This window comes from Mustela nivalis, assembly GCF_964662115.1.
Source record: "Mustela nivalis genome assembly, chromosome: 4".
NCBI classification, from domain to species: Eukaryota; Metazoa; Chordata; class Mammalia; order Carnivora; family Mustelidae; genus Mustela; species Mustela nivalis.
In genome coordinates, this window is record NC_139023.1 from 154,226,643 (window position 1) to 154,247,666 (window position 21,024).

Genomic DNA, 21,024 nt, shown 5'->3' on the forward strand with positions numbered 1-21,024 from the left:
GATCTTCTTAGGCAAAATGAAAAGATTTTGCAGTTATCTGCTGGCCTCTATCAACAGAAACAATATGGAGAGTGCAGCACCCCTTTCTGTACACCTCTCACAAATATTGTTCCTAAGCTTTCTGGTACTCTCCAAAACAAAACAGATATAATGAATGCTTCCTTATGAGAAAGGTTCTTTGGAATCAGCTTTGAGAAAGAAGAAAGAAAGACAGAAAGGGAAGGAAGGGAGATTCTTTTTTTGTTTTTTTTTTTTTTCAAGGATTTTATTCATTTATTAGACAGAGAGGCAGGCAGAGAGAGAGAGAGAGAGAGAGAGAGGAATCAGGCACCCCGCTGAGCAGAGAGCACAATGTGGGACTTGATCCCAGGACCCTGGGATCATGACCTGAGCTGAAGGCAGCAGCTTAACCCACTGAGCCACCCAGGTGCCCAGGAGGGGAGATTTCTTATCTGCAAAGAAATCTATGTGCTCTTCCTGGGAAAATCAGGATTTAGACCTTAAATCTAAGATTTAAAACTCTCTCCATTTTCAATTTTTCTTTGGCTTGACTTAAATGGAAATCTTAACTTCCAAATTGATCAATTTAATCAAACTCAACCATCCATTAAATATATATATATATATATATATATATATATATATATATATATACGCACACACTGAGTAAGATTATTTAGAAAAGAATTATTTTGAAAAATTGCCTAGGGTAATGCAAATCTCATATGCTGGATAGAATATCCATAAGTCCTTATGAATTTGAAAACTGTTAACAATGCAATTGCTGTCATAATTTTACAGATCTTCTTAGGAATGGTATTACTTAGCCTTTCTTGGGCATCTATTTTACTGATTACCAATACAGAGAGTATTTGGATCTAGCCTAAATTCTTCCTTCTGCAAATCAAACATATTTCCTCTTGTTCTACTCTTAATGGAGACCAGATTCTTACATAACAACCCTTCATCTTCTTGAAGACTCACCCTCTCAGCCATGCATTCCACTGCATTGTCTTAGTTACCCAGCCGCCATGGAGGATATCCTGAAGGGAAAAGTTCAAGATCAAACGAGATGTCTCTCTTCATGAAAGAGCAAATATAATTTTCTCCTTTCTAGTTTTATTAACAGTGAAAATTTCTCTTCAAATAACACTCTAAAACCAAACGTGCACAGAAAATATATCACTTTTAAATCCCATAGAGACTTGAAAATGTTACTATAGTAAACATTTTCCAACTAATGCTGTTTGTAGAAAAATTATATTCTGTGTTTTCCTGTCATCAGAATGTGGCAGATTCTCTAATGACTCTGTTTGCTCTACAAACATAATAATTCAGACTGTTTCTGGCACAAATTATATTGTTCAAGGGCAAACTTTCATTCTGTATCTCCCTTTAACTCTGTTTTCAAAGTGAGGTAGAACCCAGCGTTAATCAATTCAAAATCAATCAATCTGGATAATTAAATTCTATGCCCTTCATTCACCATCTACCTATATCCCTGCTCTTTCCCAGCTCCACCCCAAATACATGCATAAATATAAAGCCTTTTCTTCTCAATAATTGATTCTTATATCTGACATATACTATATATTCATACATTTTCCCCATATAGACCCTCTCTTTATAGGTCTATTAATCCCAGAGAGTAACCGTGTATTTATAAGATCATCAGAAAGAACAAAAGGTAAAACTATCAATAGTAAGTATACAATTGCTACTTAAGTACTTCTCACAACCAAAGATTTCCATTAGGTACTTTATATAAGTTACCATATTTCATTCCTTTAGGAACCTGTTATGAGTTGAATTGGATTCCTTCCAAATAGATACATTAGAATCTTAACTCCTAGGACCTCAAAGTGTGATCTTACTTGAACATAGGATCTTTACAGGGATAAGTGGGTTAAAGTGAGGTCATTAGGATGGGTCCTCACCATTAGGACGAGTATGATTATGGAAGGGGGGAAATTTGGACACAGAGACACACATATGGGGAGAGCACCACGTGAATATAAAGATAGACATCCACAGTCTGAGGAGGAAGTCCTGAGACACATCCTTCCTTCAGAGCCCTCAGAAGGATTCAACCTTGCCAATACCTCAATTTCAAACTTGCAAACTCCAGATCTGTGAGAGAATAAATTTCTGCCATTTAAGACACCCTGTTTGTGGTACTGTTGTATAGCAGCCCTGGAAAACTGAAGCACAACCCTACAGTTTAAGTCTTAGGCTCTTTTTGTAAACAAGGAGACTGAGGACTAGGAAGATTAAAGGCCTTACCCAGAGTCACACTGGCAGTAAGAGCTGGGCTGTCATTTAACAAAGCTCTGCTTTGCTCGAAAGCCTGGGTCCTTTCCTCTATATCACACTGTCTCCAAATTTAAGTTGTTAGCTACTTTTTTTCATCCATGTATCTAAGAAAGTACCCACAAACACACACATTGTATATGGACTTACAGACTATACCTAAAATGGTATAGTCAAAGTATTTCTATATTGTATTTCCTGAGAAGAACTTGCTGAAGACCATTTCACCATGTTTCAGGAGTTACTACAGAAAGCTTAAGACGTAGAAGAACCATTGACCTGGTCTGGGAAAGGCAAGATTATTCACTGGTGCTAAGGGATGAGTCACCTTGCTCTGGACATTAATTGGCAATTGAAAAGTTATGAGTGAGAGGGCATTAGGATGGTGGGAGACTTTGTCCTTTCCTGACTAATTGAGGTTGGATATGGGGAATACAAGGAAATCTTTGATTAATTTTCCTGGGACAGAGCCCCATTTCAAGTTGGGAGGGACATGCAGTAAGATACCCAGAGGGCAAGTGGTTAAAAAACAAAGATCTGAGAGGAAAGAAGAATTTCCCAACTTGTAACAGCTCCTCCAGCCAAACTCTGGACCAATGGCCAGCTATGCCAAGAAAGGAGCTATTGCCTATGGAGGGGTGGACTGTCCACTCCATGAAGGTGTCTGGCCAACGTGGCAAATGGGGACTGAATTTCAGGCTGCATTCCCCCTACCAAGCTGTCTGCCATGGAGTTGTTCTGTGCCTTGTTAGCAAAAGGAGCATCCTTTTCTAATTCACACAAAGGCATTGTAAGTGTTACCTGCGGCCCAAGAAATCATTACCTCAACATCAGAGCATTTATATCAGACCCTCAGATCACTCCTCTGTTCTGGGGAGTAGAACAGAGCTTGTCGGTTATTGTAGAATCAGAAAATAGTATTATATAAACATAATAGTTTTATGCTTTTAAGACTTTATTTCTTTTGAAGTTTTTGGTGTTGTTGTTGTTGCTATTATGGGAAAGTTTCCATTTTTCAGCTAAAGAACTAAAGAAATACAATTTTTACTTTTCCTTTTTTCAGATTAAATTTTGAAGTGCTGGGGCTCATCAGTTGGTTAGATCTACATATGAGGCCCAGCTCTGCTGTACAAATTGGGCCAATTAACTTCCTAAGTCTCGTTTTCCTCACTGGAAAATGCAAGTTTGTTCATTCACCCAACATATACTTTCTAGGTGGCTACTATGTGCCTGGTATTGTTTTAATATTCCCAGGGCAAGGTCCATATTCTCATGGAGATTAAATTCTAGATTTGGGGGGTGCCTGGTTGGCTCAGTGGGTTAAAGCCTCTGCCTTCGGCTCAGGTCATGATCTCAGGGTCCTGGGTTCGAGCCCAACATCAGGTTCTCTGCTCAGCAGGGAACCTGCTTCCCCCTCTCTCTCTCTCTGCCTGCCTCTCTGCCTACTTGTGATCTCTGTCTGTCAAATAAATAAATAAAATCTTTTAAAAAAATTCTAGATTGGGGTGGGAGGAAAGGGAAAAGACAGACAAGAAACTAAAATATAGGTATAATTTAATAGACAAAATTTCTCCCCTCACAAATACATCAGTATGGATTTCTCTTTTGCATTCCTTGGTATCCTCTCAGAGCCATTTATCTATCAAGTAGTTGGGGAGGAGATACAGTAATGGAGCTGGAACACAAAATGATTTAAAGAGTATTTAGTTGCTAACATCCAAATAGGACCTCTAAATCTGCAGCCGGATGGTAATCTGTGAAACCCAGGTGTTTTTTAGCAAACCCAATCAAGAAGACTGACTGACGAGATTATAGAGTTTTACATATACCTGGAGTAATGAGGAAGAGGATATGAGGTGGAGGAAGTTGAAAGTCGGAGTGAGAAAGGGGATGAGAAGAGGAAGTCATACAGCAGTGTTTTTGTTCTCTGTGCTCATTGCCTTGGGCAGAACCTCAAACACCTGCACGGGTGTGGAGAAGCTGGGGGACATCCGGGTTTGTGGCTCAATCCCACAGACGCAGCGCAGGAAGGCTCCCAGATAGGGTTGCCAGATAAACTACAGAAAGTCCAGTCAAATTGGAATTTCAAATAAACAATAAATAATTTTAATGTAAGTACCCTCCACCCCAGGAATATTTGGAATATACTTTCACTGTTTTGTTTTGCGCCCCCCCGCCCCCCCCTCGTTTATCTGAAATTCAAATTTAGCTGGGCTTTCTGTATTTTTATTTGTGAACTCTGGCAACCTTACCTGGGGAGAACTTTTAGCTTGGGGTCCCTGCCCCCACTGGCATGGAAGTGATGGCGCAGGAGTGTTGATAGCTAGACCTAAGGAAGTATTCTTTAAAAAAATATATAATAATAATATTTTACTTATTTGAGAGAGAGAATGCTAAGGAGAGCAAGAGAGAGCACAAGTTGGGGGTATGGAGAGGGAGAAGCAGAGTCCCACTGAGGAGAGACCCTGCCAAGGGGCTCGGTCCCAGGACCCAGAGATCATGACCTGAGCAGAAGACACATGCGTAACTGACTGAGCCACCCAAGCACCCCCAAAGGAAGAATTCCTGTTCCACATGTAAAGCTCTTGGATTGACCCTGAACACAGTAGTCTCTCAATAAATCCTTAATTAACTAATTAGTTAATTAATTAAAACCCAATCAATTTTGCCTTCTGGTTATTACCATATCTAACCAGAAGTTGATTATAACTTAATACCATATGAAACTACCAGTGAGCATAAGTCATATTTAAAAAAAAAATTAATGTGAGAATTAATACCCACTCTAAATGCACATGTGCTTTATTATTCCAGTCTCACAAAGCATATGAAAACCACAGCTGTTGATAATGCTTTTGATTTGCCAGATCCTGTAACAGTCCACTTACTTTGCCTTGAACATGGCATTTGTACCACATTAAAGTTTGGCAAGCTTAATCTTTGCTAACCACTGGCAAATGTGAACATGCTATAAAACATAAAAATATATTTCAGCCAAAGCCATTATCAGGTATATATTTGTTTGGATTTGACTAAGAACCTCTAATTTGTTCATGTGTACTTGGCATCTTTACATTCTTTGTGGTGATTAGGCTTGCAATGAATATATTACATGCTTAACAGTCAACTAGAGCTCTCAGTGCAATGGAGGAGGAAGGGAGAGAGAAGAGGAAGAAAGTTCTTTTTCACTTCTGTTGGAGTGAGAATGAACCTCCATAAACTCTTAGAGAAAACTCTTCCAGTGGCCACTCTGGCCCATCTGCCCATCCGACCTGCCCCCTACTAAAAATATTTTTGAGTAGTTTGTGTATTCTCTTTCATATAACCATCTTAAGAGAATCTACCTTTGTATGTATCTGGCCAACAAGCCTCAGAAAAAAATTATGTTTTCTGGCTATTGACCAACACAAAACTCAAGAAAAACTTCATCTCTAATATTCAAACCCAGTGGAGTTCTTCAGTCTGGAAACCCACACCACCCCTAAAGGCAGAAGAGGTATAGGTGATATATGATCTTGAGATTATTGTTCTGATTTGCTCTTCCCCTCATTTAGACAAAGACAGCCAGAGCACCGTCATATTCCCTCCACAAAGGATATCATAGAAAAATTTTCATCAGGCCCCCATCTATGCCCCCCAAATTTTAGTCACCTCAAAACCTTTCATATATGGCATCTTGTATTTATCTCAGGACATGTTGTAAAGTAGGAAAGGTGGGAATTATGTAATTATTATTTTCATTGTGCAGAATCTATGGGAAAGGAAATGTTTCATGGCAGGACCAGAATTAACATCCAATTAATTTAGCTTTTTATCCATGCCTACCTTTCAGTATGTTAGTGAACCACACTGTGTGCATATTTTCCAAATGGACACATGTAAGGAAAGAGGAACACTGAAGATATATGTACCCACATCCCGGGTTTAAGTTGGATTTAGTTCTATCAAGGAAACACAACAAATCAACCCTCTCAGATAAACTGAAGCAAAACAGAGAAAGAGCTCCTTTGCCTAAAAGTGATTACTTGTTCATATATGCAGTACCGAGCTTCTACTAAATTCTAGGTGCTATCTTTGACATTGTTTACTTCACAGAGTGAGTGAGCTAACAAGTAGAACTACTTATCACAAGACCTGACCTGTGGGAGGTAACCAATAACAGCAAATTTCCTTCCTCCACAAATTCTCATCCTTGAATTAATCAATCAGACCCATATGCAAACTGTAGAAAATGATTTGCTTCCAATCCAGTATCATTCCTTTAAACCTTCCTCTATGCAGATGCATACTGTGACATTTAGGCTTGAGCTATTAAGCCAGGGAGATTAAAACACACTCTGGCAGCAACATGATTTGTGATTCTTAGCTTGCCATTTTGTGCTGTAAAAGAGGAGAGGAAAAGTCAGTCAAGTGTTCTAGTATTAATGGGCTGTATCCATAAATACACACACACATACACACTTCTGGAAAGCTGTGTTCTTAATCTAGGCAATTGTCATTGAATCGTCATTGAAAATAAGCATTTACTATCTTCTCTGGCTGTTTGACCAAATGTAACTTTTATTTACAAGCAATTTATATAAAGAAACATAACCTTGAAACCAACACTTTCTGCTCCATCTTGCATCCTTTTTACCTCTCTCTCTTTTTAAGATTTAGTTAGAGAGAGAGAGAATGAGAGAGTGCACATATGTGGGGGAGGGTCAGAGGGAGAGAATCTTCAAGTATACTCCCCACTGCCAACTGGGGAGCCCATCTCAGGGCTTGATGCCACAGACCCATGAGATCATGACCTAAGCCCAAACCGAGAATCCAGCACCCAACCGAGTCACCCAGAAGCCCCTTGCATCCTATTTTCTATTTCTATTTGCTCCCACCTGCGCCCCCCCCCCCCCGTCCCCCACACTTGGCTCTCAAGACTAGGTCATATATGGGGGAGAAACCAATCCGAGGCATTATCAGCTTTTACCTTTCAGTGGTTTTCATGATATATGCCAATTGCCACCACTATATTGATTATGTACCAATCAACACTAATTCCTGAGACATCCAGGGTGAACAGATCCTTGTATAAACACAGATATAAAACTGGTTGCTGGTCTAACAAGGTATTTAAAGGACTCATCTCTGACCTCTACTGGTCATCTTCTTAAAATACAACATCTACCATTCTTTCAGAAGTACTTTCACATTTTCATGCACTCATTTAACAAATGAGTACCAGGCACTGTCTAAGGAAGGACAGTAAAAGAGATTTAAAAAAAAACAAAAAACAAAAAAAAAAACCTTCCCTCTTAAAATTCAATGGGGGAGACATCTAACCTACATTCATAAATAAATTGTAGAGTATTTTGGAAGGTAAATAAAAGCACTGTTATGAGTGATTTTAAAAGGAGAAAAGATAAATCAGGTAAAGGGAATCAAAAGCACTGCAAAGGCAGAGCCAGAGAAGCAATTTGCAAAATTAAATCAGATGTTCAGACTAAGTGTCAGAGAGTAGAATGAAGCCGACTTGAAGGAGGTGAGAACCTCAGCAACTTAAGACCTAACACATAGGTTCTCAACTTAGTTAAATTAAACATCACCCCAGGAGCAGGGTTCTTTTTTACATAGTTTCCAGAGAGATTTTCAAGTCAGTCCGATTTGTGTTCAAACCTGGTATTGGTCAGCTTTTGCTGCAGTAACCAAACTCCCAATGGGCTTACAAAACAAATATTTATTTTTTGCTCATGTTTTATGAGGGCTGCAGGCTGTGGGTCAGCCTCAACTCTGATGAATCAGCTCATCTGGCTTTAGCTCAGCTCCATGTATCATCTCATTCCAGAAGCCACAACTGAAGCAACAGACACTCTCTAAGCTATGTTGCTCTCACCGAGGAGGCAAGGCTGAAATATACCTAGTCAGACCACAAAACTTAAAGCTTCTGCTCACATGTGGCAGATATCAAGTACATTCATATTCTGTTGACCTAAGAAAGTTGAATTGGCCAAGCCCCAAGTCAATACAGACAGGAGAGTATCTCTCTGGCTTGTACACAGAAGTATGGCAAGGGCAAAGAGGGAATGAATAATTGCGAACAAATAATACAATATAACTTTAATGAGTTCCTCAACATCTCTGAATCGTAGCTTGTCCATCTGTGAAACAGAAATAAGTACAGACTACCTGTAAAGAATAAATGAGATATTTCTAAATGTATTTATTATAATAACAGGATTATGGTAAGGAATCAATTATTATGTTTTTGTCTTCTTCCAAAGGTGGCATCATCACTCTGGCCCAATTCTGTTGGAGGTTGAAAAGGCTATGAGACTGTGTTAGAAAATTGAGAAGCATGGAATTCAAGAAATCTGGATTCAGTTCTTCCTCCAAATCCTGAATGAATTACTAATCTATAAAATGAGGCAGCGGTCTAAATAATCTCTAAATTTCCTTTCTGCTAAAGTTCTGCAGTATGAAATGTGTACAGCAGGTGGTTTGTCTCTAGAGCCACTATTTAGTTCTAACACAAGGTGGCGCTAGACAACAACTTAATGAAAGCAGACAAAGGCTTTTTTTTTGCGGTGAAGACTGGAGAGTTCTAGACTATTATTTTCTTATAGATTGTTATAAAACAGAACTCTTGTTATAAAACAGCCTCAGAAGGCATCATTTTGAGGAAATGGCATCCCAAACGAAAATAAACATTCAAGACCTAGGATCTTATACTTTGGGAGAGGACCGCAGGAACCTAGCGACTGCCCCAGGCAATTTCTAGGGTTCCACTTGGGAATTTGTCAGAATTTTTTTCTTAGCAGAAGGACGAGATACTCTGAGCTGTGATTTTGGATGATACATCTAGTAGCCATGTTACGGGAGGAAGGAGTGTCTGTCAAGGGAGAGAATTATTTAGGAGACTCATATGAGACCAGAATCCACGTACAAGGATCTGAAATAGAGTAGTAGGAGTGAGAATAGACATGCTAAGATGCTACAGTGAACGAATCTTTAGAACTTTGCAACTATTTAAATAAAGAATCCTTGGGGTGCTTGGGTGGCTCAGTCAGGTTAGCATCTGCCTTCCGCTGGGGTCATGATCCCAGGGTCCTGGGATGGAGCCCCATATTGCATCAGGTTCCCTGCTCAGTGGGGAGCCTGCTTCTCCCTCTCCCTGGCTCTAGCTCATGTTCTATCTCTCTTTCTCTCAAATAAATAAATAAAATATTCTACAAAAATAAAAAAAAAGAAGATTTAAATAGGAAAAGTCATTCTGAAAGATGACTACTAGAAAACTAGGTAAATGGTAGAGTCACTGACAGAAAGTGGCAGAATGACTCTGAGTTGTCAGTATTGTTGTTATTCCTGTACTTCTCATAAACAGAGAAGAAACCATGAGTGTTTCTGCCTATTAGGTACTGAGGCCACCCCCTGGTATGCAAACGCTGGTCCTAAAAGGGCCAGACTTGCCTGCTGTGGAGAGCATTGAAAGGCTCCCACACGACAATTGGAATTTTCTTAAGAGATGGTTTTTTACCCATTTTATTGGTGGTAATTTAAAATCTTGAGGCATTTCTCTATTGATAATGGAGAAAGCTGGGCATGTAAGGCAGGGGGTATATGGAAAATCTGTCTTTTGCTCAATTTTGCTGTGAACTTAAAAAATGTTCTAAAAAATGAAATCTATTTTTTAAAATCCTAAAGGATTCTGGAAGGATGGTAGAGTAGGAAGCACTGAGCATCTGTCCCCCTCTACTAGGCACTGGTGAAATTAGTCTTATGTAACTATTTTGGAACTCTGGACAGTATACTGAAAGCTTTTAATGTCTGGGGGAAGACTTGGACAGTTAATTTTGGTCTCAGTTGTGGGCCTTAGCACAGTAGCAGCTACTCATTCCCCACCCCCAGCCATGAGGCAGGCAGCTGTTCACATGCTCCTTAAGCAGCTTGCATACAGCTTGCAGGAGCTATGATAGGCAAAAAGGGACCTATTCTCCAAATATCAGGGATCTGTGCTCTGATCATTGATTGCTGCTTCTGATCACAGAGGTGCAGACAAAGAGGCAGGCAGCCATTGTTGTTGCACCTCCCCCCATTAAGCAAATCTCTTCCCATCTGGGTGAAATGACATCCAGGAGACTTAAAAGGTTAGCACTCTTTCTATACCCCTTTTATTTTCCTTTTCCCCTCATAGTCAGACAGTGAAGACCAGAACATTAAAAAGCAACTGTATATATAGGGAAACTCAGAAAGTAACCAGGCACCCAGAGAAAGGCTTAGAAAAGATCTAAGAAGACCTTAAATTTATATCTTGGCCCAGAGACTGCCTACAGAATCAAAAACAAAAACAATAAACAAATACAATAAAAACAACAACAGCAACAATAAAAACAGTAAACCCTGGAAAAGGAGGAGAATCTGATTTTCAGAGTTACCACATTATTAGAGTCAAATGTTCAATTTTCAACAACAAAACAAAACACAAGGCATACAAAGAAACAAGCAAAATCAAAAGAAAAAAATAGATCTTTAGAAATTGACCCTAAGGGATGCCTAGGTGGCTCAGTCAGTTAAGCCACTGCCTTCAGCTCGGGTCATGATCCCAGGATCCTGGCATTGAGTGTCGCATGGGGTTCCTTGCTCAGCGGGGAGCCTGCTTCTCTCTCTGCCTCTTCCTGCCACTCTGCCTGCTTGTGTTCTCTCTCTCTCTGACAAATAAATGAAAGCTTTAAAAAAAAGAAAGAAAGAAAGAAAGAAACTGACCCTAAAAAAGACCAGATAACAGAAATATTAGACAAAAACTTTAAAATAGCTATCTTAAAGCTGCTCAAAAAATTAAAGGAGGATGTGAGAAAGTTGAGAAAACAATGTATGAACAAACTAGAAATAGCAAAAAGAAATACAAAACCTAAAAAAAAAAAAAAAAGAAGAAGAAGAAGAAGAGAAAAGAAATGAAAAGGAATTCTAGAGCTGAAAATTTCAACAAATGAAATAAAAAATTCTCTAGAGGAATTCAAAGGTAGATTAAAGAGGAAGAAGAAAGAATCAGTGAATTGGAAGAATGTACAATGAAAATGATTGAATCTGAGGAACAGAAAGAAAAAAGATTGAAGAGAAATGAACAGAACTTAAAGGACCTGTGGGACATTATCAAGTAGACCAACATACACATTGTGGGAGTCCAAGAAGGAGAAGAGAGAGAAAGGGGCAGAAAGAAAATAGTGGCTGAAAATTTTCCAAATTTGATGAAAGACATGAATATAGACATCAGCGTGTCTCAATGAACTCCAAGTAAGATGAACTCAAAGAGACTCACACCAAGACATATTATATTCAAACTTTCAAATGCCAAAGCCAAAAAGATAATCTAGAAAACAGCAAGAGAGAAGCAAATAATCACATAAAAGTGACCATCAATAAGATTATAAGCAGATTCTTTGTCAGAAACTTTGGAGGCCAAAAGGCATTGGGCTGATAGAGTCAAAGTACTAAAAGAAAAAAACCCTGTCAACCAAGAATCCTATATCCAAAAAATTCTATACCCTTCAAGAGTAAAGGAGAAATTAAGACATTCTAAGATAAAAAAAAAAAAAAAAAGCTGAAGGAATTTGTTTGTTACTACTGCACCTGCCCTGAAAGAAATGTTTAAGGGAGTCCTACAAGGTAAAATGGAAAGACACTTGAAGCCATAACAATAACTCAAAGCTGTACTGAGAAATAAAGATAATTGCATGAATAATTATAAAAGCTAATATTATTATAACAATGGTTTGTAATTGTACTTTTTGTTTTCTACATGAAAAAACTTATATAATTAAAGAAGAAAAATTCTAAGGCTAAAAACTAGTATTATTGTAACTTTGGTTTGTAACTCCAAATCTTGCTTTTTATATTTTTTAAGAAACTGATGCATTTAAAAAATTATCAGTTTATGTTTTGGGACACACAATGTATAAAGATGGGATTTTTAAGACATTAATAGCTGAAAGAGGTGGGATGGAGCTATAGAGGAGCAGAGGTTTTGTGTATTAAAGTTAGGCTGGTATAGGGATGCATGGGTGGCTCAGTTGAATGTCTGACTCTTGGTTTCAGTTTAGGTCATGATCTCAGGGTTGTGGGACTGAGCCCCCCAAAGGGCTCTGTACTGGAGCCTGCTTAAGATTCTCTCTCTCCCCTGCCCCTCCCCCCATTCATGAGTGCGCTCACACATGTTTTCTCTGTCTTTCTAAAATAAATAAATATAACCTTTCTAAAAATAAATTCAAATTATAGTGTTATAACTTTAGGATATTAACCATATCCTTTGTTGCCACAAAGAAAATAGCTAAAGTATATTAAGAAAAGGAAATGAGGAAAGAATGTAAATACTTTACTATAAAAATTAAACTAAACGCAAAAGAGGACAGTAATGTTGAAAATGAGGGATATAAAAGTCTATAACGCATTTAGAAAACAAATAGCAAAATAACAGAAGTAAACCTCCTAATTAGTAATTCCCTTAAATATAAATGGATTAAACTCTCCTATCAAAAGACAGAGATTGGCAGAACCCAATCTAGGGATCCAACTATATGTTGTCTACAAAAGATTCACTTTAGATCTAAAGACACAAATAGATGACAAGTGAAAGGACAGAAAAAGATATTCCTTGCAAATAGAAGCCAAATTGAGCACAGGTGGATATACTATTAGACAACATAGAATTTAAATTGAAAAGGTTTACAAGAAGTCAAAGAAGTACATTATATATTAATAAAAGCTTCAATATAGTAAGAAGATATAATGATTATAAACCTTTGTGTACTCAATGACAGACCATCAAAATATATATAGTAAAAACTAACAGAATTGGATGGAAAATTTAACAGTTCTATAACAATAGTTGGAGATTTTAATATCCCTTATCATAAACAGAAAACTAGACAGAACATAAGTAAGGAAATAAACATTAGCACAATAGACCAACTCAATCAAACAAACATACAGAACACTTATCCCCAACAACAGCATACCATAATCTTCTGAAGTTTTCATGGGATATTTCACAGGACTGATCACATAATAGGCCACAAATGAGGTCTCAATAGATTTTTTAAAGGTAGGTATGATACAAAATATCCTCTCTAACCACAATGGGTAAAAGTTAGAAATCAGTAACAGGAGGAAAACTGGAAAATTCACAAAATTGTGAAAACTAAACACTACACTTTCAAACAATGAGTCAAAGAAGAAATTACAAGGAAAATTTAAAAATCCTTAGAGACTAATGAAAACAAAACCACTACATGCCAAAAATTATGAGGTGTAGCGAAAGCGGTGCTAATGGGGTAATTTGTATCTGTAAGTGCTTACATTAAAAACAAAGAAGACCTCAGATCAACAACCTAACTTTATAACTTAAGGAACTAGAAAAAGAAGAACAAACTAAATCAGAAGCTAGCAGAAGGAAGGAAATAATAAAGATTAGAGCAGGGATAAATGAAATAGATGATAGTAAAATAATAGAGAAAATTAAAAAAAAAAAAACCCAAAAGCTGTTTCTTCAAAAAGATCAACAAAATTGATGAACAAACAAAAGGGGGGGGTACTAAAAAAAAGAAAGAGAAGAATCAAATGACTGAAATCAGAAGTGAAAATGAAGACATTACTACTGATTCCACGGCCAGAAAAAGGTATGTGAAAGTACTATGAACGATTGTATGCCAACATATTGGATAACCTAGATGAAATGAACAAATTCCTGGAAATTCAAAACCAACCAAGACTAAGTCACAAAGAAATAGAAAATCTGAATAAATCTATAACTCGTAAAGAGATTGAATTAATAAGAAATATCTCTTCACAAAAAGAAGCCCTGGACTCAATTGCTCTACTGGTGAATTCTACCAAACATTTAAAGAACTAATACTACTCCCTTTTCAAGTTTTCTAAAAAAAAAAAAAAAAAAAAAGAAGAGAAGCAAACACTTTTTATTTTTTGTTTTTTATTTTTTATTTTTTAAAGATTTTATTTATTTATTCGACAAACAGAGATCACAAGTAGGCAGAAAGGCAGGCAGAGGGGGGGGGGGAGCAGGCTTCCTGCGAGGCAGAGAGTGGAACATGGAGCTTAATCCCAGGACTCTGGGATCATGACCTGAGCTGAAGGCAGAGGCTTTAACCCACTAAGCCACCCAAACACCCCAGGAAACACTTTTTAATTCTTTCTATGAAGCCGGAATTATCTACATACCAAAATCAGACAAAGGCACTAAAAGAAAATTAAAGACTAATATCCCTTGTGAACATTGATGCAAAGGGCCTCAACAAAACACTAGCAAATCAAATTCAAGAGTATACTAACAGGATTATGCCCCATAATCAAAAGGGATTTATTCCTGAAATGCAAGGATAGTTCAACATACAAAAAACAGTCAGTGTAATATGTCATATTAACAGAATAAAGGGTGGGGGGGGATATGATCATCTCCACTGATACCCCCCAAAAAAGAACATAACAAAAATTTAACACCATTTCATGGTAAAAAAAAAAAAAACAAAAACAAAAACAAAACAAAACCCTAACCGTCCAAAGACCTAGAAATAGAAAGAAACTACCTCAACACAATAAAAAGCATATATGAGAAACTCACAGTAAACATCACACTCAATGGTGAAAGATTAAAAGCTTTTCCTCTACAATCAGGAAAAAAGGCAAGAATACCTATCACTACCTCTACTATGCATACTACTGAAAGTTCTAGTCAGAGCAATTAGGCAAGAAAAATAAGTAAGTGGCATCTAAGTTGGAAAAGAAAAAAAATGGCTCTGTAGATTACATGATCTGATATGTAGAAAACCCTAAAGATTACACACACCTTAAAAAAAAAAAGATAGTAGAATGAATAAACTCAGCAAAATAGCAGGATGCAAAGTCAACACACAAAAACTAGTTGCACTGTGGGGTACCTGGGTGGCTCAGTCATTAAGCATCTGCCTTCAGCTCAGGTCCTGATTCCAAGGTCCTAGACAAGCCCCACATTGGAGCTCCCTGCTTGGCGGGAAGCCTGCTTTTCCCTCTCCCAATCCCCCTGCTTGTGTCCCCTCTCTCATTGTCTCTTTCTCTGTCAAACAAATAAGTAAAATCTTTTTTAAAAAATTAGTTGTTTCTATATAGTAGCAATGAACAAACTAAACAAAATATTACAAAAACAATTCCATTTATAATAGCATGAAAATGAATTAAAAAAAAAAAAACTTTGGAATTAAGCTAACCAAGGAAGGAAAAGACTTGTACAATGAAAAATATAAAACTCTCTTCAAATTAAAGAAGACAAATGGAAACACACCCCGTGTTCATGGATTGGAAGACTTAATATTGTTAAGATATCAATACAGGTCAAAGCAATCTGCAGATTAATTGTGATTGCTCTCAAAATGCCAATGACATTTTTGGGGCAGAAATAGAAAAACCCATTCTAAAATTTATACAGAATCTCAAAAGACCTTGAATAGCCAAAACAATCTTGAAAAGAAGAACAAACTGGAGGACTCACACTTCCTGATTTCAAAACTTACTACAAAGCTATAATAATCAAAAAAGAGTGTGGTACTATCAGAAAGACAGATATATATGCCAACGGAATAGAACAGGGTCCAGAAATAAACCCTTGCATATATAGTCAACTGGGTTTTGATAAGGGTGCCAAGACCATATCAATGGAGAAAGCACAGACTTTCCAAATAGTGCTGGGGAAACAGAATATCCACATGCAAAAGAATGGAGTTGGATTCTTACTTAATATTATATATAAAAATTAACTCAAAATAAATTAAAGACCTAAATGTAAGACCTAAAACAATAAAACTCTGTGGAGAAAATAACCAAAAGCTTCACAACACTGGATTTGGCAATGATTTTTTAGATGTAATACCATATTGGATTTCATGAAAACTAAACAACTTTGTATATCAAAAGACACCATAGGGGTGCCTGGGTGGCTCAGTGGGTTATAGCTTCTGCCTTTGGCTCAGGTCATGATCTCAGGGTCCTGGGATCGAGCCCCATATCGGGTCCTCTGCTCAGCGGGGAGCCTGCTTCCTCCTCTCTCTCTGCCTGCCTCTCTGCCTACTTGTGATCTCTGTCTGTCAAATAAATAAAATTTTAAAAAAAGACACCATCAACAGAGTAAAAAGGCAAACTACAGAATGGAAGGAAATATTTGCAAATAATTTATCTGATTAATAACATGATTAATATCTAGAACTCAACTCCTAAAACTCAACAACACAAAAAAAACAATCCCATCAAAAATTGGCAAAGCACTTGAATAGACATTTCTCCAAAGATGTACAAAAGTCCAGTAAGTACATGAAAAGATGTTCAACATCACTAATCATGAGGGAAATGCAAATCAAAATCACAATGAGATACCACCTCATACCCATTAAGGTGGCTACAATGAACCAAACAAACAAACAAACAAACAACTACTGGCAAGGATGTAGAGAAATTGGAACCTTTGTGCTCTGTTGGTGGGAATATGAGATGGAACAGCTACTACGGAAAACAGTATAAAGGTTCGTCAAAAATTAAAAATAGATTTATCATATGATACAACACTTCTACCTCCAGATATATACCTAACAGAATTGAAATCAGGGTCTCAAAGAAATATTTGTATACCTATGTTCCCTGCAGCATTTTTCACAATAGATAAAATCCAAGAGTCCATCAACAAGTGAATGGATAAGCAAAATATGGGATGTATATACACGGAATATTATTCAGCTTTAAAAGTGAAGGAAATTCTACAATATACTACAACATGCGTGACCTTTGAAGACATTATGCCAAAATAAGGCAGTCACAAAAAGACAGTTACTGGATGCTTCCACTATGAGAGGTTTTTGGATTAGTCAAATTCATAGAAACAGAAAGTACAATCATGGTTACCAAGGAGTGGGGAGGGCAGAAATGGGCTGTTATTGTTCAATGGAAATAAAGTTTCAGTTTTACAAGATGAGTTATGGAGATGGATGGTGGTGATGGTTGCACATTATGACTATATTTAATACCGTTGAACTGTACCCTTAAAAATGGGTAAGGTGGTAAATTGTATGTTATGTGTATTTTACCACCAAAAAAAATTGAAAAAAAACCCCAGTAAAATTCAAAAAAGAACAAACAAATTCTGTGGCCATTCTCTAGCTTCTTGTATGTTAATGTGGCAACATGGTACCATGAAAAGAGCAGTGGTTTAGGGGTGGGAGAGACTGGGTTTAAACCCTAAAGGCCAGCTCTACAGTATTATCACTGTACTTCTGTAAAAAATTGGCCAGAAATCATCATCTAAGTTACTCTATTGTCTTCAATAAACTGCTGAAGCTGAGTCTCAATCCCATTTGTAATATAAGAGAAAGAGCATCAATCTCTGAGATGTGTCAATGAAGGTAGTGTGGCTACAGAGTAAGGAATCAATAAATGTCCATTCTCTCTCCCTTTAAAGAAAAAACTGTTAGGACGTTCTTATGTGAACTCTGTCAGATAAATTCAGTATCAGCACAGCTTTGATTACCTGTAGCTTCTTTTTATAAGAAATGCTGAGTTCTCAGGATCCCAGATACTCAAAAAATTAAATCTATGAAGCTGGCCTATAGCTTCAGACTTAAGATCTTCACTGTTCCACAGTAAATAAAGAGGAAGAAGGAGTTACACAATGCATCTGTGTTCTAATTGCTCAATCTCTACCCAACTGAAACTTTGCTTCATAAGAGATTAGCCATAGCCCCCGAGAGCAATAAACATCCTGAATTGCAAACCCCATTTTGTCACCTCACAGAACCCTTAAAAATCTCAGTTCCAGTGACTGTATCTCTTGTGTTATTTATGAAATGAATATTTTGAGAGAAGTTTCACAATAGTTGTCATCCTTAGTCCTTCAGCCAACTCTCCAGTATAGGAGAAGAAATCAATGTGCAACACTATTATTTCTATTTTGCATTTAAAGGGAAGGTAGTTTGCTCTTTTCAAGGAATACAGGGCAATTTCTGGGATGTAAGACTAATAGATAATTTCTACATTGCTGCTTCCATCTCACTTTGGAGATGAGCAAAAATAATTTATCACCAAAAGACAACAGCAAACAAGTATACAGTATCCACCAAGGGGTGCACAGTGCCAACCATTTACTCCCTAGGAAGGAGGCAACTAAGCAAAAGTACTTGAAGTGTTGGTGTTCCACTTTTTTTTTTTTTTTTTTAATGGTGTTCCACTTTTATAAGAGTTGGGGATGAGAATGCCAGGATGAGTCATAGAAGCACACATTCCCTCTGCTGGAGAGAAACGGGCAAAGTGCCGCACTCTCCCACAGCTCCATGAGCACCGCTGGCAGTAAGTACACTTTGACTTTTGCTCTTTTGTATGAGAACACTCCCTGTTTTCTTCATTTAACCCATTTATGTTCCCTTTCAAATTACTTGTCCCTTTTACTTGATCACATGAGGGGGTCTGCATAGGAACTGTGTTTGGTAGTGTAACCTTTCCTTTCTCCCCGCTGGTTGAAGGACCTTGGGTACATCATCATGTGGTTGATAAGGGTGCCAAGATGACCGACCCTCTCAAGATGAAGAGGACAGCAAGGACCACTAGAAGCTAGAAGTTTGCTACTTGGTAAAATTCTGTGGTTACAGTGTACTCAGTCAAACTACATGGTCACATATAATACGAATTGTTTCCTGAGGTTCAGGGCTATGAGACTCTAGAACGCATTACAGAGAACATAATTTAGAATTATCTTCTGCTGATTTTTAAAGAAGCAAGTAAGGAGATGACTTTTGGGGATAGTTTGTGTTGAATTTAAAGAGAGGCACAGATGTTACAGAAGGTGGCCCAGGGCTGCTTGGGTACAGTCTACAGGATGGAAATATGGGGGCAGTGGTCCCAGTGTTGTGGGGTCTGATATTCAGCTGTGTAGGTCCAAAGAGTGGATTTTGTTCACATTGTTAGGAAATTAGGTTGCAGAACTAACTTATGCTAACCAAACCCTCAAAAGATTGACACAAATGTATTTATTTGTAACAGGTTTATAATAAATCTCTCCAGTGACCTCCAAACTTGTTCCCTCAATACTGCCCATTATCACGGTAACTGAGAAACCAAATTCATAATCAGAATGTTCCTTGTTGAATGATCATCTAGAACAAAGGAGTGTTTTATCTTGGTAGTAGAAAAGTTTTCTGAAGGGAATGTGCTTTCCTAGTGATCTGAACACTGGTAACCTCCAGGAAAGGGGTCCTTCTCCTCTAGAAAATGTGAGATGGTCAGCAACAAATTCTCACTGAGTGGTTGCCCCTGTTCTAAACAAATGCAGATGACCTATACTGCTTTGTTTTATATCCAGTCATTTTCCTGAACCAGTTTCTGGTTCATCTTGACTATCCCCAGTTGTCTCAGTCCCTCATTACCAGCTCTCAGAGAAGGTTAATGATGGGTTGTCTCTTCAATTATGTTTTGGTTCTTATTACTTCCTCTGACAGAATGAATTTCAAGAGCTGGGGGCACTTTAATAATCATATGACAAGCTCCTACAGCCTGCCTGGGCCAGGAAGATGCTTCCCATAGGTTTGTTCAGCGCCATTTATTCTGTTCATCTGTGGAATGTGTTTGTAATGTGTTTTGTTTATTTTGCCTCCACACTTACTTGCTTTCCTAGAGGAAGAGATGAATAAACCACCCTGCCTTCCCCCCAAGAAAGTAATTTTTTCACCTTAGGTGGGCCATCTGTTTCTCCTAACACAGCTCTGCTTTGAGTAGAATTGAATACATCTTGTCCCAGGCATTTTGCCAGCTGTAGGCTCCAGGAAATGGAGCAACTAAAAGTGGTTTCCTTGTGATGTCAGGGCTTTTTTTTTTTTTTTTAATGTAACTTATGGAATTGCCGTAAAGGAAATTGTGCATCAATGTTCATAGGAGTGGCTCACAGAGTGGCAGGAATCCCAAAGTAACCCAACTGTTTATGAATTTCCTAAGAATTAATCCTGTTGAGGCATGAGGGTACATCTGGCAGTGGGCCTAATAAATGGAGGGGAAAAGTGAGTACTTGCTTTGGAGCCAAAACAGACCCCTTAAGCTAAGGGTTTCCAACCCTGGATGCAGAGCCAACCGACCTATGGAATTTTCAGTTTTCATGGCTTGGTCCCACACAACTAACTGCTTCTGAGGCCCAGCCATGTTGAGAACAATTCTCCTAAACCACTGGGGATCAAAGATCTCTACCTAACCTCTCAAGCTATTGGGGAGAAATTATCTAGGACAAAATGAGTGTCAACATCTACAGACTGCACAACAAAAGAAATGATTAATAACCTACAGAAAGGGAAAAATATTTGTAAATCATGTAGTTGATAGGGGTTAATTTCTAAAATATATAAAGAACTCATGCAACTCAACAGCAAAATACAATAACAAAAGCAAATAATCCAATTAAAAAATGGACAAGCTTCTACTTTTCATTCCATAAAAATAGGACTACCCTATGATCCAGCAATTCCACTTCAGGGAATATATGGGAAGGAAAGGAAAACAGTGTGGCGAAGAGATAATCTGCACCCCATATTCATACCAGTAGTATTTACAATAGCCAAGACGTAGAAACAACATGTCTATAGGCAGATGAAAAGATAAAGAAGCTGTGGTATATGTATATATACAATTGAATATTCATCCACTAAAAAAAGGAAAGAAATCCTGCCACATGTG

General features: G+C 37.7%; 1 long non-coding RNA gene across 1 annotated transcript in view; it reads right to left on the reverse strand.

The window, feature by feature from the left end:
• LOC309862750 overlaps positions 1 to 21,024 on the reverse strand; it is an 81,797-nt gene that overhangs the window by 20,714 nt on the left and 40,059 nt on the right. The window contains exon 3 of the long non-coding RNA XR_014310693.1: positions 985 to 1,043. This is a non-coding gene — a long non-coding RNA (uncharacterized lncRNA). The remainder of the gene's footprint in view (positions 1 to 984; positions 1,044 to 21,024) is intronic.